We start from the raw sequence: 5,410 nt of genomic DNA on the forward strand, positions 1-5,410 counted from the left end.
TGCTGCTGCTAAGTCGCTTCAGTCGTGTCTGACTCTGTGCGACCCCATAGACGGCAGCCCACCAGGCTCTGCCATCCCTGGGATTCTCCAGGCAAGAACACTGGAGTGGGTTGCCATTTCCTTCTCCATTGTGTGAAAGTGAAAAGTGAAAGTGAAGTCGCTCAGTCACGTCCGACTTGTAGCGACCCCATGGACTGCAGCCTACCAGGCTCCTCCATCCATGGGATTTTCTAGGCAAGAGTACTGGAGTGGGGTGCCATTGCCTTCTCCACTTCTCAGGTTAGTGAATGTTTATATTGAACCTTCTTGTGTGTGTGTGACATTGTTTCCTGTTTGGCAGTTGGGGGTAGATGTTGAAACTGCCATGTCTATGTTTTTCTCAAGCAAGTTTTCTCTCTCCTAGTCAGCCAATTGTTTCTCCAAAGTAACCAGTCTTTATCAGTCCAGGAAAATGAAGAAAAAGGTTTCTGGGAAGACACTCTGTCCAAATCCAGAAGAATGGTTTCCCTAGGGTTTTGACTTCCTCTGTGCCAGGCTAGTCATTGAGATCCATGCTGCTGCCTCTGGGACCTCCACTGATGACCTTGACCTTGCAGTCATCTGCCCTCCCAGGTCAGGTTACTTTTATAGCCAGAAACTATAAAAAGAGCAGGAGTTGCCACCACTTTGGAACTTAACCCACCCCTCCCCTGACTTTCATCTCAGGAATTCTGTTTTTTCCTTGCGGGGCCGCCAACTTCCCTAGCCTTGGAAGCTCTCGCCTCAAGAGTAAGGAAGGCCAGGAGTTATGCTCATTAGGGTCTTTTCTGCGCCTTCTATGCATGAGGTAAGGCCAGGACAGCAAAAGCCATCTTATAAGTTCTTTTGTGAATGAATCCGTAGTAGCAAATAAAGACAGTGCACTGGTTTATATCTCATTATACCATAGTCGAGGAGATAGTGGAGGACAAAGGAGCCTGGTGTGCTGCAGTCTGTGGAGTTGCAGAGAGTAGGGCATGACTTAGCAACTGAATAACAATACCAAACTTTATGCTTCTGTGGTACTTTATCTAAGCTAAACTCGGAATCTGTTATGGAAAATGCTTTGGTCTTCTTTTGAACTTTTTCATCAAGTAAACTCAGGTGTGTTTCTTAATGCCTGATAGCATCGTTTTCTCATTTGTAAAGTGACTTTAAAAATCTCATAATAGTTATGTCATGCATGTAAACAGCAAAAAAAGCTCAGATTTGTGAAGGGCTTGTGTGACAGTAAGCTTCAGTAGAGAAAAGATTTTGGCTTACCCTTTATTTCCCTGATAGAAGGATAAATTTGTCTTGTCCCTTCAGAAACTAAACGATGACTTGAAGAGAGATATAAAACTGCAGCAAAAACTCAGTCATTACCTTAGTTTTCTTCCTGGCATTCACTGCTGTCTGTGCACTGGTCCCGCCTCCTCACTTTCTCCTCTTTTCCTTTTTCTTTCTTCCCGTTAGAGCCTCTGTGATCTCTCAAGAGAAGGTGGACATTCATTTTCTTTATAAGAATGTATTCCTTTCAATGCTAGGAAAAAGCATTAGAAAAAAAAATTCTCATTTTGTACTGGCATTTTGTTCCACGTCGTTTAGAAAAGGAGGAGAAAGCAAGATTTTTGAGGCAGAATCTTAGCTTTTCTCTTGGTCTCTAAGCGCCCCCTGTATCACTTCTCTACAGTCATCAGTGTTAGTTTTCAGGATCAGTGGGTAGAAACCAGATTTTAATAACTTCCGTGTCTGAAGTTGGCATGGAGGTGGGACAGCTGAACATGCACAGGTGTTACCTGTAACTCCCCCTAATTGGTTGTCGCATCCAGATGTGAGCATACCTTCAGCTAACTTTCTCCAAGCAACAGATGGTACCTGTGTAAGTGCCCTTTCCATATGCTGGGGGCAGATCCCATTGTATTTGTTTTTCCTGTTTTAAAGTTATACTTGCAGTGTGTGCAGATGATATGTGTTTACAGTCATTTTCTTAAAACAGTACCATTAAATCTTTATCAGACTTGTATCTTCTTTTACTCGCCAACATCATTTTATCCACCCCAATACTTATATAACTCCCATTCAAGTCAGTGTTCCATACATGGGAGCTAAATAAAATACTAACTCGTGTTGCCGAGTTGCCAGTCCAGGTTTGATGCACGATACTGGATGCTTGGGTCTGGTGCACTGGGACGACCCAGAGGGATGGTATGGGGAGGGAGGAGGGAGGAGGGTTCAGGATGGGGAGCGTATGTATACCTGTGGTGGATTCGTTTTGATGTTTGGCAAAACTAATACAGTGTTTCAGGTTTAAAAATAAAATTAAATTAAATTTAAAAAAAAGAAAAATAAATAAAAAAAAATACTAAGTAATTTACCAGTTATTAATATATTCTGAATGTGCCAGCACTCTATATGAGTTTATGGAAACAAAATGTATGCCCCATGGTCTTCTTTGTTGTCATCTTAAGGATGCTCTAGTAATATTCTTTAAGGTATATTAATGTGAGGAGTAGAAAATTATTACATACTTAGATATTAGTAAACTTTCTACAGAAATGTCTGAATACTTTATGAACTTTGCTATATTTCATAATTAAATAAGACATCAAATACTAGATATTTAACGCGCAGAGTCTCGGAAATAATAGGTTCAGGAATTGATCCTTTTTTAAGTGTGGACTCAGAAATCAGACAGGTGTGGTATGAAAGCTAAGCCCTTCTACATGCTGACTGTAAGACCCCTCTGAGCTTCTGTTTGTTCATCTGTATATTAATAGTATTAGTTACTTTATGAGAATTGTAATTATAAAGTCAATGAGTATATGACAGGTGCTTAGAGAAAGATAAATGCTAAGTAAGTGGTTCTTTTCTTTTATCCCTGTGATTATTCCCTCTATTTCTACTTTTGATCATCAACTTTTATTACTCTTGGAGACCTGGTCCCTAGTCTCTGCTGTCTATATACTACTCTAGTTCAACAAGCTATGTTATAAACCTGATATTAGATTCTATAAAGGATCCCAAAAAAGACTAAAATTAACTCCTGTGCTTTTATCACTTCCTGCTCAGGCTGCCATTGCCTACTATGACTGTAACTGCTTAAGTGTAGTTCCAAAGTTTCCAATGAGATCATAAATTCCTTGAAAACGGGAACATCACCTTATATAATTCACAGTGTCCGGAACATTGCTGCATGTCGGCCCAACTATTCAAGGAGAGAATAGCTTTAAAAATTCTAATTCCAGGGGACAGACCATATGGACAAGTAGAAATGGTTAGACTTGTGGAGAACTGGAGAGAGAGAGAGTGAACCAGCTGATTGCTGAGTACCTCTTCAACCCTGGGCTCTGTGAGCCTTCATTACCATGTGAAGTCAGAAGGTAAAAGCAGAGAAGAGAGATAGCAAACTTCAAATATAAAAACATCTTTTGGTGATCATTTTTCAGTACAATACTTATTTTTGAAGTGATACATTTGCACTTGTGTGTGTGTGTATGTGTGTGAGCATGTGCACGCACTCAGTTGTGTCTGACTCTGCAGCCCCATGGACTGTATCTCATCAGGTACTTGTTTTTAAAATCATCTAATTGTACTTGAATTTCGTACAAACCCACGCAGGCCCAGACAGTGATCCTGATGTTTATAACTGAATCTGTAAGAGTGATTGCTTGCCAAAAATATTCCTGCTAGCTGCTGCTAAGGTTTTAGTTTTTTTTTAATGTGATCTCTTATAATCTACTTTTGCCATATTATAGCTTTAGGTTAATGCAACAGAAACCACATTATTTAGGCTCGTATCTTAGGGGCACAGAGTTCTAATTTGGGGTGAAAATGACCAAATATATTGCTTTCTAACCTTTATTGAGTTTTGCTAGTTCTCATTTTTTTCTCCATCTCAAGTTATCAAACATTATAAAAAGTTTAAATGTCTTATTTATAAATATATGCCCTCACATCTTTATTGCCTGAGAAAAATGGAGGGGAGAGTATTTTTGGGGTGATTTTTAAAAAAAGAAAAAATGTGGGCAACCCCTGGGGGTTTCTGATACATCTGTAAGCAGCACCTAGACCTTTGGGACGAAGATGAGCCTGTGAGATGCCAGGCAAACAGAAAAGGTAATTTCCATTATCCTCTCAGAATGAGAAAGAATGGGCTCGGGCTCTTTTTTCCATGGCCACTTCCAATGCCTTGTCCTTATTTTCTTGCCACCAGCAGGCAAACATGAAGATGTTGAGAAGGCACGATGTATCTGTCATTTTGATTGTTAAACATGAAAGTAATAGAATGGCAACAGAGACAGTCAGGCGCAAGAGGGCTCTTGGCAGAATGCTATAAATTATTATTATTATTTTTTTAATGAACAGTTTCACACCTTCGTTGAGATTTTACAGAGTATATTCTTTTTTTTTTTTTTTTTTTTTTTTTTAGTTCTACCAGTTTATTGCTACCAACCCGTGACCCTCCACCCTCATGCACACATGCTCAGTCATGTAACCCCATGGACTGCAGCCAGCCAGGCTCCTCTGTCCATGGACTTTTCCAGGCAAGAATACTGGAGTGGGTTGCCATTTCCTTCTCCAGGGTGCAGAGTATATTCTAATGGTAGTTTCAGCCTCACTACATAGTCTCAGCAGCAGAAGCCTTTCCTTCGGCAAACTAAGCAGACCACAGATTTCAAAAGCAGGTAGAAAGTAAAGCCACACTGCCTGAAGCCAAGTTAGAGGGCGAAGTCCACTCTGCGGGCCAGCTTCTCGTGCACCCTCCTCGTCTGCCCTGGTGTTTCCGACCTGCAGCCCTACCTGCAGAGCGTGGAAATCCTGGGCTTGCCGCTCCTGTCTCTGGCCCAGTCTACTCACTTAACTTTGTTTTGCTCACTGGCACCTTTGGGAGTATGTTAAAGTTTTGGATCCTATCCCTAGAAAAATGTCTATCCACTTAGAATTCTGTCTGCAATGTCAGGGCATAGACCGCTCCACCACCACCATGGAACACATAAAGTAAAGCCCGCCAGTCCAGACCCATTTATTCAGACTGCATCTTTTTCATGGTACACGAAGACCATGGCAGGAAACAAATGGAGACAAAATATGATAACCTCAACCACCTAAACATACTACACCCAAATCATTTAAAATTCTTTTTGGAATGAAACTGTAAGAAACGTAAAGTCTGGTTGTAGGTCTGTAGCCATGAGCTGGGTTGCATTTAAGACTTCTCTGGGCCTCAGTTTCTCTAAAAAGATGGGATTAGACTGAATGCTTTTTGAGATCTTTTCCAGCTCTACAATACTCTCCAGTATTCTACAATTCAGTGAGCCAAATTGAGATGAACAATGAAATCAATAATCCTTTCTGCAGCCAAGCATCAGTTCCTTTTGTTAAGTTTGGATTATTAAGTCTCTTTTTTTTC

At 40.6% G+C, this 5,410-nt stretch overlaps 1 protein-coding gene across 7 annotated transcripts in view; it reads left to right on the top strand.

Annotated features, from left to right (window-relative positions):
- Positions 1 to 5,410, top strand: part of UBE3D (ubiquitin protein ligase E3D) — a 177,633-nt gene that overhangs the window by 130,822 nt on the left and 41,401 nt on the right. The window lies entirely within an intron of this gene.

Source organism: Bubalus bubalis, chromosome 10, assembly GCF_019923935.1.
Source record: "Bubalus bubalis isolate 160015118507 breed Murrah chromosome 10, NDDB_SH_1, whole genome shotgun sequence".
Taxonomy (NCBI): Eukaryota; Metazoa; Chordata; class Mammalia; order Artiodactyla; family Bovidae; genus Bubalus; species Bubalus bubalis.